Raw genomic sequence first — 13,511 nt, forward strand, 5'->3', positions numbered from 1 at the left:
TGCCAAGTCCTCCTCCAGGGGATCTTCCCAACCCAGGGATTGAAGCCAGGTCTGTTGCATTGTGGGTGGATTCTTTACCATCTGAGCCACCAGGGAAGCCTAAGAATACAGGAGTGGGTAGCCTATCCCTTCTCCAGGGGGTCTTCCCAACCCAGGGATTGAACAGGGTCTCCTGCATTGGAGGGGAATTCTTTACCAGTTGAGCTACCAGGGAAGAGCACAGTTGTCATAAGAGGGAAAATTGGAAACAGAAACAGGGGAGCCTCTTAGGAAATGAAGTTTTCTTTACAGTTTCAGTGAGAGCTTGGCCCTCTGACACCTTGTTGTTGGATTTCGACTGCCTGGACCGTGAGTCAGTAATCTCTTGTCTTTAGCCACCCAATTTGTGATTATGTGTGTGTGTGTGTGTGTGTATGTGTGTGTGTGTTTGCTCAGTCACTCAGTCATGTCTGACTTTTGTGACCCACGGACTGTAGCCCACCAGGCTCCCCTCTCCATGAAATTTTCCAGGCAGGAATCCTGGAACTCGCTGCTGTTTCCTCCTTCGGGAATCTTCCTGACCCAGGGACTGAATCGGGGTCTCTTGAGTCTCCTACATTAGCAGGTGGATTCTTTACCACTGCACCACTTGGGAAGCCTCACTTTGTTATATAGTCCTGGAAAAGTAATACAGAAATAATAATTTTTAAAAAATCTATTTAATATTGAAAGTCTGTTTCCTTTAATGATGAGGTTACATAATTGTACACATCATCTCCTGCCATCAACAGAGAAGATAACTCTTCATAGAAAGATAAGAACCTATGTAGTAAATCAAGAATGTAAGTAAAGAAAGCTCCATTTTGGGGCATTTAAGTATTGTGTACAATTTGCAAACCATTTGCAGATGTCAGGAATCCACCAAACCACCCTTTCTTCCAACATCAAATCCAAGTTTGGGAGTCCCCCAGGACATCTGTGTTAACACATTGCTAGATAGACTCAGGGCTTCCTTGGTGGATGCAAGCAGAACTATCTAAAAATTGTCTTGACATGTAGAACAGTTGGATCAGGACACGATATATAAGCAATTAGCCATGGAAATTTTGATGTACTCTGTGTTAAGGTGTTAATTAGCTTTCTTATATATACTGGTGAGGCAAGGCCAGTCCCACACAAAAAGCTGCTGCCAGCGTGGCTGGTGAGTGCGGTAGCCCACCTTTTGAAACTCTCTCATTGTGGTTGCTCTTCCTTATTCCTTGAATTCATTTGAATTAAGTAACTCTACCCAGGCTGTTATAGTTTTAAATATATGTTCTACTAATTTTAGAAAAAAATAGGGCAGATTCTGGAGCCATACCTGTCCTACTTGTACTCTTGCCACCTTTGCACGCGTGCTGAGTTGCTTCAGTTGTGTGGGACTCTTCGTGACCCCAGGGACTGCAGCCCACCAGGCTCCTCTGTCCGCTGGGTTTTCCAGGCAAGAATATTGAAATGTGTCGCCATGCCCTCCTCCAGGGGATCTTCCCAACCCAGGGATCAAACCTGAGTCTTTCATGTCTCCTGCATTGGCAGGTGGGTTCTTTACCAGCCAGCACCACCGGGAATCTTGTCACCTTTACTTTTGTCTTTTCATCCTGGAAAAGCAAGTCTTGTCTATTCGAAAAAACTTGTATCAGCACTGTAGATAGGTTAATTGAGGGTGACTTTATAAGGACAATCATTATATTTAGAATATAAAGTAGCTTTATGAAAGTGCTTCATGCAGTATCAGATACAAGGTGAGCATTTACTTAGTGTAATGCAACACTGCCACTGATGCTTGCAAAGCCCCAAACCTGGAAATGTATGTGTATGGTGATTGCTATGTAATGTGTAAGACCTGTTAGGTTGCATAATTTCAGGCCATGTGGCATGCTTCTACATATAATACCGGGACTACAAAGGCAAGGCCTCTGAGACATGCAGTTGCAGAACACTTTCATTGTCATGAAAGCAGCCGTATCATCTCTTCAAAGGAAAAAGTGCTGAGGGCAGCTTGACTCAGACTTCCTTTGACATGGCGTTACCCCGAAACTGAACAGAGCCCATAAAACTAGATGTCCGCAAGAGGATCAAGAAGTCACAGGAGAGCTTTCACTACTTGACTCTGTGTTGTATCTTTGATCTATCTTTTTGAACTTAGTATTTTACTTAGATAAATAAACTTCTGCTATCCTGAATACATATCCAAGTACCTGATTTTTGCAGACCTATTAATTTCCTTACAGTTTTTAGGCAAAAGAACTACGTCTGCTGTAACTGCAATAATAAAAGCAGCTCTCAGTGCTGTGAAAACAAGTTTTCTCTAAAAGCATATATTGTTTTCACTCACACAGCATCCTTCTTTTCCTAAGTCTGTTAGGTAAATCTGCCATCATTATAATCACACTCTGAACATTTGAAGTATTCAGATGAAAAGCATTATGGAATTGCAAACACACAATAATGAGTACTATTTTTTTTTTTACTTTAAAGAGAGAATGCTACTTCTCTTTAATGTGACTTCCTATTATATTCCTCTTAGATCTTTCCCAAGCTATTATAATGTATTCCTAGAAAAAAATTCTTTACCTCTGGTACATTTTTAGGATGACAATATTCTAAAACATACTTTTGGAGTAAGCTGATTTTATTGTTATTGTTCTCAAATCAGGAATCAGAAGAGAAATCACCTGTGGTTTATTAGTCTAAGTATATTAAGCTGTAGGAAAGGCAAATTAGAAAATGGTGTGAATTTCAATATTAAATACTATATTAGAAAAAATTGGTAAACACATATGCATTTTCCTTATTTAAACTTTTCTTGGAAGAGTTTTTTCTTTAATTTTTTATTGGAGTATAGTTGCTTTACAATGTTGTGTTACTTTCTCCTGTACAGCAAAATGAATCGGCCATACATGTACATTTATTGGGCTTCCCAGGTGGCTCAGTGGTAAAGGATCCCCCTGCAATGCAGGAGACGTGGGTTCAATCCCTGGGTTGGGAAGATCCCATGGGAGAGGAAATAGCAACCCACTCCAGTATTCTTGCCTGGAGAATCCCATGGACTGTATAGTCAATGGGGTGGCAAAGAGTCAGACACAACTGAGTGACTTGACTAAGCCCTAAGACTAAGATAGATAGATAGAAAGAAATCAGTTTAACTTGCAGTTTTCCTCTTTAATTTATCCTGGGAACTTCTTTTTCTGCCCAACCTGAAATAACTACCCAGCATAATTAGGGTCCCATAGATGAAATTGTCTTTACTTTCTGATGGTAACAAAATATCCCTGGGTTACCTTGACTTTTCTTGCTCCAAAATTTGATTTAACAGACTCATAGTCTGATATTAGAGGTCTAAATTTGGGAGCTAAATCTCACTGAAGCATGCATGGCAAGCAGTGTGACACCAGAAATTTCAGAAACTCCCTTTAAGAAGGGATTTTTTTTAACATTTCATATACTTATTTCTCTAGTTTAATTTTAAATGTATACAATACTTATCCTATTCTGCTATAAATTTTATTTAATTCATTATTCATTTTGTTGAGCTAGCAGCTTATCTCTTTTCTGTCATTAAAGCTTTTATTATCAAATGTTATAGAATATGCTGTTCATTGTCTATTGAAGAATGCCATTGAGTGGTCCATCTCCCATTTATAGCTCAAATATTTAAATAATTATATTAGCCAACGTGAAACAGTGAATAGCGTTTTTTAAAAATTTTCTGTAGACTATCTGAAATATTAAAAAAAAACTCACAAGTAAATTATCTCCGGTCATTGATTTATAATTTGTGTAGAGGAGTGGCAAAACATAGTTTGAATCAAAACATAATGATCGGTCTTGGGCTTCATTTTAAAGCAGATTTTGAAAGTGACATCATAAGTGTAGTCAGTCAGGTTTCTGGAGGCCTGGACAAGGTACAGAATTGAGGCGGCTCTTGAACATAGCTATACCTTATCATTGAGTGAAATAATCAGTACTACTACCTTAAAAAATTGATAAGAGTGACCATTGTGAATGGTCCAAAATTTCTTCTTTAATTATGATGTAGCTAGGATAAAAGGACAACTATTTTGAAGACATTTGAGAAAACTGAAGCTATGCAAAATAGCAGGGAATTTGAAAGCAATGAAATCAAGTAAGGCTAGAATAATTCCTGAGCTTCCCTGGTGGCTCAGATGGTAAAAAATCTGCCTGCAATGAGGGAGATCTGGGTTCAGTCCTTGGGTTGGGAAGATCCCCTGGAGGAGGGCATGGCAACCCACTCCAGTGTTCTTGCCTGGAGAATCCCCATGGACAGAGGGGCCTGGTGGGCTTCAGTCCATGGGGTCAGGAAGAGTCAGATATGATAGCAACTAAGCACACAGAAAAATTCCTAAAATTGTTTGCTAGTAAGTGCATTCTCAAAACACTGGAAAAAATCTCATTGCAGACTCGATACTAAGGAATCAGAAAAGAACCACACACTGGTATTTATTTAGCAGGAATGATGATGTGAATAATCAGAACTTTCCTTTGTGTGTTTGTGAGATCCCTGGCAGTGTGTAAGTAAATGAATGAAATAGTTGTGGTTGCTTTTAAGGGTGAAAACCAGGTGCTAAAAACACCCTTGCACTGTGTGTGTGGGGAAGATCACTTCAGGAAGAGCAATACCTACCTAGATTCAGATAAGAGTCTCTGGCTCTGTGATATATAAATTAAATCATAATAAAACACTCTGTAATAAGTTAGATGATGAGAACTGACATTTTTATTTCATTAATAAATGATTATAACATATTACTATAATGTTGATTATTTCTCTATGACAGATTAGTATGAGTATAGATAAAGCTCACAAATTTACACAGAGTGATAATAATCATATGCTGAATTTTTGTAATAGTTTGAAAAGATGTTGAAAAGCAAACTATTCAATATCTTATATGTGAATGAAGCTTTTTCTGTTATAAAATGAAGGAACGTGCTTTGTTTCAAATTGCTTCTCATGTTGACAATTTAAAGTAATAGATGACTTTCTTAAGTCTTAGGTCTTTTTCTTGATTTAGTCCTTAGAGTAACTGCAAGGAGTAAAAATTGATTGATAGCCAGTTTTATGTCAATGCAACTTTTTTCCCCAATCTTATTACCAATATTGATAAAAACATGTATTTTGAGTAAAGTGAAAAACACGCAGATGGTATCTAGATACCAACAAAATGTTAGCACTTTACTTTTATTTAGAGAAGTATCTGTACTTTGAGGAAAGCTTTAATAAATAGAATAAACACATTAAGAGAAAGTAGGAAAAGCTGGCAGGAAAACAATATACCCTAAGTAGTATTTTTATATTGACTATGACTCTGAAATAACAGATGTTTTTCTGAAAAGAAAAGCTAGCTCTAAGATGATGTAATCACGGCTCTTATCTTTGCCTCCTCAGTAGAGCATGACTGCCATGCTCTGCAGAATTCCCAATCTCTCTTTAGCCGACGTTTCCACCAGGCAGAGTCTCCTCACATCACGGAGTCATTTCTGAAGCTCTGTCAGGGGTTGCAGCTTTGCACCGACTAGTGTCCTCTTTGTGAAACCAAACACCTCGTATGCTTTGTCCAGTTCTGTACTTGTTTCCAGCAGCCAAGCTAGTCTAGGTCCAGTTATTCTACCAGGGCCAGGCTATATCTTCAAGAGTGAAACATGAAATCTGATCATTTAGAACTGCTGCTGCTGCTGCTAGGTCGCTTCAGTCGTGTCCGACTCTGTGCGACCCCACAGACAGCAGCCCACCAGGCTCCGCCGTCCCTGGGATTCTCTAGGCAAGAACACTGGAGTGGGTTGCCACTTCCTTCTCCAGTGCATGAAAGTGAAGTCGCTCAGTCGTGTCCGACTCTTAGCCACCCCATGGACTGTAGCCTACCAGGCTCCTCCGTCCATGGGATTTTCCAGGCAAGAGTACTGGAGTGGGGTGCCATTGCCTTCTCCCATTTAGATACTAAAAGACCTTAATGCTGGGAAGGATTGGGGGCAGGAGGAAAAGGGGACGACAGAGGATGAGATGGCTGGATGGCATCACTGACTCAATGGACACGAGTTTGGGTAAACTCCGGGAGTTGGTGATGGACAGGGAGGCCTGGTGTACTGCGATTCATGGGGCCGCAAAGAGTCAGACACGACTGAGCAACTGAACTGAACTGAACTGAAGCTACTATCTAAATTTCTATCGAAGTCTGACTAAAGGACTCAGTCACATTTTCCCCATAGTTACTATAATCTTTAGGGTTGATAGTAAATCTCTCTTCTTTTTTTCTTCCTAGTTGATTTTCAGAAGAAATATAAAGAGGGAAATCGATGAAGCTGTGGAAGTGCAATTCTAACTTCTCTTCAGAAGCCTGATGGAAATTGTTCCACTCAGTTTTAAATATCGATTTAAAATCTTGCTGCTTAGCCAAAGAGCTAATGTTAGATGTAAAGAAAGTGGATAGTAGATCCAAATAACTAAGAGAATTTCACAAATCACACTATTCCCAGTCTTTCTCAGTGAAGCCTCAAATCTATACAGTCCTCCAACAACTGACCCCAAGCTCCCCTTCTACTCCATCCACTTTCTTATTCTGTCTGTTCAGTCTGACTGCAAGGGTTTTGCGATTGTTTCGTTAAGCAGTTCCATTGACCAAAATATATAAATGTTACAGTGCTAAGTCTACAAAGTCCTGTAGTAATCACACAGAAGTGAAGCGAAGTGAAGTCGCTCAGTCCTGTCCGACTCTTTGTGACCCCATGACTGTAGCCCCTGAAGCTCCTCTGTCCATGGGATTTTCCAGGCAAGAATACTGGAGTGCGTTGCCATTTTCTTCTCCAGAGGATCTTTCCAACCCAGGGATCGAACCTGGGTCTCCTGCATTATAGGCAGACACTTTACCGTCTGAGCCACCAGGGAAATAGAACAATGCATTAATCTTTTCTCTCCAGCCTAAACAGTTTTCTATTTGGTCTTGATACTGTACTGTATCAAGATTTGATATCTGTACTTGATATCTTAATACTGTACTGCATCAGTATAAGGATACTGATATTATGATAGTGTATATAGTATTAACCTAGAATGATATATAGCCTCTCTGATATTAACAAACCTATTTCTGTCACTTTTTCTTCACCTCATAGAAGAAAATAACGGTCTAAATCATTTACTTTTGGTAACAAAGCTTTGTGATCAATACTCTCAAATGGGCATTATTATTACATTTCTTACTTAAAGCGGTTGAGAGAAAATAGGTTAACTTTAAAAAAAAATCAGTAATCAGTCATCAGTGGAGATTATATTTAAAATTACCAGATTTAACTGTCTTGGACAGAGGCTACTGACAACAGAATATAGAAAAGACCATAACTAGCTAAACAGAACTAAACAAAATATAATGATACAAATAAGACTACTCAAAATGCAAAAGTGAATATTTTTTATTATAGGTAGGCCTTTTCAACCCAAATGTTGTCAAAAAGTATGTTACTATCTGGTCTTGTGTTTCAAGTCATATTCTTTTTTGCATTATATTGTTAAATCTATTTTCCAAAGAAAAGTATTAATATTTTTTACAGTTAACTTAATAAGACAAGCTATCCCAAGAGCAATTTTTAACATAAGATTAAACAAGAGAAAACCTTCAGGGAGTGGATAGTCTCCTTTAAACAATAAATCCCCTCATCTATGAAAATATTAAAATATGTTACATACATTGCACTAGGAGAAAATTCTCAGAAGAAAAAATACATACATTATTATAGAAAATTATTTAGAAAATAATAGGAGTTGTGGAAGCTGCATTTTCTAAAAATAAAATTAAACTATACTTGCATGAATGAATGTTTCTAAGGAAAATAAGATTTTTTTCAGTGACAACATTTCTTCCAGGTTTTCGTGAATTGTAAGATTGAGAAGCAAAAAACTTACAGACATCAGTGATTCTCCCTACTCTTATGTATCTTTTCTAGTACTGATCAAAACTAGTAACCACATATATAATTCTTTAGTGTTTATTATGTACTGTTTGTATCCTACTTCTAAAAGGTAAGCCCAAGAGGGTCTATAATCTTTTCTGTTCTTTTCACTGATGAATCAAAGTGCCTAAACTAGTACCTATCACATAGACGGCATTTGGTAAATGTATATTAATCAAATCAATGGATGAATTAGTGAGTGAATAAAGGCATGGGAATACATATTGCATGACATTTTTCACTACCAGCTTGTAGTGAGATGTTACAAAACCTGCTTTCACAATGAATTAGACACAGATAGTGAAACATTTCATAATGGAAAATTATCTTTGTTCTCATGTTAAGAATGCAGAGCCCCTCTTCATTCTCATATACTTATGCTGGTTCTGTCAAAACCTTGTTTCCATATGTCCCCTGAAAAAAGACACATTGCCGTTTTCAAAGCCTTGCAGTCTTGCAATCTATCTGGAACAAAGTATATGAGTAATAATGTATTTCTGAAACTTATTTACATAGAACTTATGATTCAATTTTTAGTTATACTAAAATGTTATGATGATTCCTAGAAAATGAAATGGGGCTTCCCAGATGGCTCGGTGGTAAAGAATCTGCCTGCCAGTGCAGGAGAAACAGGAGATGCAGGTTCGATCCCTGGGTTGGGAAGATCTCCTGGAGGAAGAAATAGCAAACCATTCCAGTATTCTTGTCTGAGAAAATCCCATGGACAGAGAAGCCTGGCAAGCTACAGTCCACAGGGTCGCAGAGTCAGACATAACTGAGCATGCACACCAAAAATGAAATAGATCCATTCTTTCATTTCATGAATCATATGAAATCATATCTTAATTGCATGTATCAATTTTGCCATGATCTTTTCTATATAAGAATGTTTCATGGTTATGTAATAATGTAATAATCAAACTAAGAATATTTTCAATCCTATACTATTAAAATGATAATTACTAAAGTAAAAGCTAATATCTGTAAGAATTCAAATTTATTAAAAATACTATGTAAAACAACTTAATAATGACCAACTACATAGTTTTAAGGTTTCTACCCTAGAATGTTGGCACTTTCATGCTTTTCAGAAGTTGTTTCCTATATTTAGAACCTTAACTCTTAAAACAGTAGGCTTTTTATATTTCTGGTCAAATTGTTAACAATTGTTTTAGATCATCTTGGAATAAGGTATATCTTCAATTATTTATTTCAATTCAATTAGTTCTGTGGCACTTTACTATAAAAATGTATTAATTCTAATTGGTGATATAGATAAAAACCTAAAAAAAGTGGAAACCAGAATTTACAGTAAAGTAGAATAGATTCCATTTGAGTATGCATTGAATTTTGGTTAATTTGGAATAATAAATATAGCAGAAAACTTTGATTCCAATTGCAGTTGTAATTGGATGTAATTTCAATGACAGATGTAATTCAGGGATATTACACATATACTGTATGGTAATAGAAATGTGGGTTACTCATTTAAAGATGGCATTTATTCAAGCAGAAATAAGAGCTACCAAAGATAGTGGAAAGGCTGTGTATTTTGACCTTTGTCCTTTCCTTGATGATACTTGAAATCTTGGGCATTTTGAGTTCTGAAAAATTAAAGGAGCCTTGAAATAATATCACTAGGAAATTGTGATCACAAACAAGATATAAGTTACAGAGAAATTCAAGATGTGTCTCATGCTGGGGATGGTGTATTTTATTGATCATTTCCTAAGTGATATTTGTAACACTTTCATGTTTTGAGTGAAGAACATAAGTAAAGGAAACTAATAGGATGAAATACTTTAAATGTAACAGATGGATATTATTTCCACTTTCTTAGTAATAAAGAGTATAAGTAGCATAGGAGGAGGGACTCTCTTCAATATATTATTATGTGCTATATTCCGTGAATATTTACTAAATACCTGACAAGCACTGGTGTTTATACATTTATCCAGTCACCAAACATTTACTGGACACTGTGGTTCCCGATAATATATTTGGTGAGGAGCAACAGTGACATAAGATATGGTCCTTTCTCACATGAAGCTTGAAAAATAGTTGAAGAGATGGAAAATAAATCTATCTTAATATACATTAAAACAATTTAATTTTTATTAACTGGCTTATTTAAATGTTACAATTGTCTAAAAGTTTTATGGGAGTAGAGAGGAGACACAGAGAGTCTGATAGGAGCTTATTCTAAATTAAAATAATGAATATGTATGAATTAGACAAAAAACTTGAGAAGCTTGCTACCGATAGCGGAGCATTAGAGATGTATGTTGGTATAAGGCATAACTGCTTCAAAGTGTAGCTGTGGGAAACCAGAGAAGGATGAGGTTGCTGCTGCTGCTGCTGCTGCTAAGTCGCTTCAGTCGTGTCCGACTCTGTGCGACCCCATAGACGGCAGCCCACCAGGCTCTCCCGTCCCTGGGATTCTCCAGGCAAGAACACTGGAGTGGGTTGCCATTTCCTTCTCCAGTGATGAGGTTAGTCAAAACTAAATGTTCAAGCACCTGCAATGAAATACTCAGTGATCTCAGTGCAAAGGAAGAAAATTATCACACAGGATTTTAGAAGGAATATCTGGCTTCTGGTGCCAGCAACCTAGGCAATTTGAGTGATTCTTATGTATTGTATATAGAAGGACAATAGGTTGAATTTTCAAGACATTTTTAAATATTTTATTTCTAAAGCCACTGGGTTTAAAGGGTCTCTTAAATGACAATTATATGTTGCATTTGATTATTTGATTCAAGAAAAAAAGTTTAAACTGTTTAAAAAGTTTCTGTATAGTTTTGATTTACTTTTTAAAAAAAACATTGTACATAAGCCAAAAACTCCACATTTTACTTTGAAAAAGGGCAAAAAAATTTTTTTAATGTAAAGTTTAGAACCCTTTAAAGCAAAACTACCTTTCAAGGCTGGAGTGCAACTCTTTTGTAGGAATTAAAAGAAAAAAAATCAGCCATAGAGACTGCAGTGTAAACATTTGGTGTACTCTCACCAGGCATAATAGTTTCCTGAAATGCAAGTGAGGTCTTAGTTAATTAGTCAGTTACCACTGAAATAAAAAGAATTAATATATTTTGGGAAATGACAGTAAACATATAAATATTATTAAATGGTTAAAAAGATTTTTTACCTTTTTGCACATTGAAAACACATTTGCAAACATGTTAATTGGAAATACAGAAAACTAGTAGTTGTACGGTCTCTATGATACTTCTCAAACATAAAGACACTGGGCATAAAATTTAGTAATTTCTTAGATGATAAAATTTTAACATGCTGCAAAAGAACAGGGCGGATCAAAGAAGTGACTTAATCAAATTCATCAGAATGGATTAAAACTGTCTTGGGTTGACAGGTTAACTTCATGAAAGGCAAGGATAGTCCTAAAATCAAATGTATTTAATTAGGAGCATCAACTGTCATGCATGTCTTGGTGAAATTAAGTTGAGAAATGTTCTTAATGAAAAAGAATATCAATTTCCTAAGTGTAAACTCCCTTGATTGAAATTATTTTAGGACAAACATTAAATAGTTCATTTAATGGCCAAATAAACAAAACTCCTATATTGTTTCAAACATATTTGAATAAACTGTTACTCTTTGTTAAACTGCCATGTTCAGTCACCATAAAATCACCTCTTCTAAAAATTCAAATGAAGTCAGTTTTTTCTGATGAATTTGCTTTAAAAGATTGCTTTTCAGTCACAGAAATTTGGGCTATAGTAATTTTCCCATTCCAACTGCCAATTCTGGTTTAGGTATTTTTTGTGTAATAGTATCACTAAAGATAACTATGTCTTACGTGCAAAATAATATATATGTATATATATTAAAATTCAGGCTAATACTTATTACCCAATAGTGTTTTGAAACTATCAATAATATGAAACACCATTAATTGTCATTTAAATATCAGTTGTATTGTCAGGCAACTAATTTCTTTCTGATAAATGATCATGAATAAACAAATGAGTTACTAAACAAAAGCTAGTCTTAATTGTTGAGAAACACAATGGTGTAGTTCTCTCTCTGGCTACATATCCACTTTGGCTGGTAGGTGGCTATGCTTTTTACTTTTTACTTTATTGGTCTCTAACTGAGGATCACTGGTCAGTCAGTTTCGGACAGTGGAGACTATTACAGCAGAGGTGGAAATGCACACTGACCCTTATATCCTCAGAACTTCCACAAACGTTTCCTCTTCATAATTAAGTCATATGCCTGATTCTTATATCAAGGTGGTAAGGAAGTATTATGTTCTCTCTGGGAAAATAATTTTGTAGTGTCAGACAGACATCCAAAGTACTTACCATAACTAGTCAAAGGCTTTAGTGTAGTCAACGAAGCAGAAGTAGATGTTTTTCCAGAATTCTCTTATTTTCTCTATGATCCAACAGATGTTGGCAATTTGATCTCTCGTTCCTCTGCCTTTTCTAAGCCTAGATTGTACATTGGGAAGTTCTTGGTTCACATACTGCTGAAGCCTAGCTTGAAGGATTTTGAGCATTCCTTACTAACATGTGAAATGAGCACAATTGTATGGTAGTTTGAACATTCTTTGGCATTGCCCTTCTTTGGGATTGGAATGAAAACTGACCATTTCCAGTCTCGTGACCACTGCTGAGTTTTCCAAATGCTGAGTGCAGCCCTTTAACAGCATCATCTTTCAGAATTTGAAGTAGCTCAGCTGGAATTCCATCACCTCCACTAGCTGTGTTCATAGTGATGCTTCCTAAGGCCCACTTAACTTCACACTCCAAGATGTCTGGCTCTTAGTAAGTGACCACACCATCATGGTTATCTGGGTCATTAAGGTCTTTTTTGTATAGGTCTGTGTATTCTTGCCACCACTTCTTAATCTCTTCTGCTTCTGTTAGGTCCTTATCATTTCCGACCTTTATCATGCCCATCTTTGCATGAAATGTTCCCTTGGTATCTCCAGTTTTCTTGAAGAGATCTCTAGTCTTTCCCATTCTATTATTTTCCTCTAATTCTTTGCATTGTTCATTTAAGAAGGTCTTTTTTTGTCTTCTTGCTAATTTCTGGAGCTCTGTTTGCAGTTGGGTGTATTTTTCCCATTCTTCTTTGCTTTTCACTTCTCTTCTTTCCTCAGGTATTTGTAAAGCCTCCTCATACAACCAGTTTGCCTTCTTTCATTTCTTTTTCTTTGGGATGATTTTGGTCACTGCCTCCTGTACAGTGTTACAAACCTCCATCTATAGTTCTTCAGGTACTCTGTCTACCATATCTTTTGAATCTATTCATCACCTCCACTGTATAATCATAAAAGATTTGGTTTAGGTCCTACCTGAGTGGTCTAGTAGTTTTCCCTACTTCCTTAAATTTAAGCCTGAGTTTTGCAATAAGGAGTTCATGATCTGAGACACAGTCAGCTCCAGGTCTTGTTTTTGCCGACTGTATAGAGCTTCTTCATCTTCAGTGCGAATAATATAATCAATCTGATTTAGATGTTGACCATTTGGTGATGTCCATGTGCAGATGTCCATCGT

At 36.6% G+C, this 13,511-nt stretch overlaps 1 protein-coding gene and 1 non-coding gene across 6 annotated transcripts in view; one reads left to right on the forward strand and one right to left on the reverse strand.

The window, feature by feature from the left end:
- LOC145509654 (uncharacterized) overlaps positions 1-13,511 on the forward strand; it is a 641,798-nt gene that overhangs the window by 303,331 nt on the left and 324,956 nt on the right. The gene's annotated exons all lie outside the window — the stretch shown is intronic.
- On the reverse strand, positions 6,851-6,922 carry TRNAY-AUA (transfer RNA tyrosine (anticodon AUA)). Its single transcript has one exon. It is a non-coding gene; the product is annotated as a tRNA-Tyr (tRNA).

Source organism: Giraffa tippelskirchi, chromosome 6 (genome assembly GCF_054371585.1).
Source record: "Giraffa tippelskirchi isolate mGirTip1 chromosome 6, T2T-mGirTip1v1.2.pri, whole genome shotgun sequence".
In the NCBI taxonomy this organism is placed as follows: domain Eukaryota; kingdom Metazoa; phylum Chordata; class Mammalia; order Artiodactyla; family Giraffidae; genus Giraffa; species Giraffa tippelskirchi.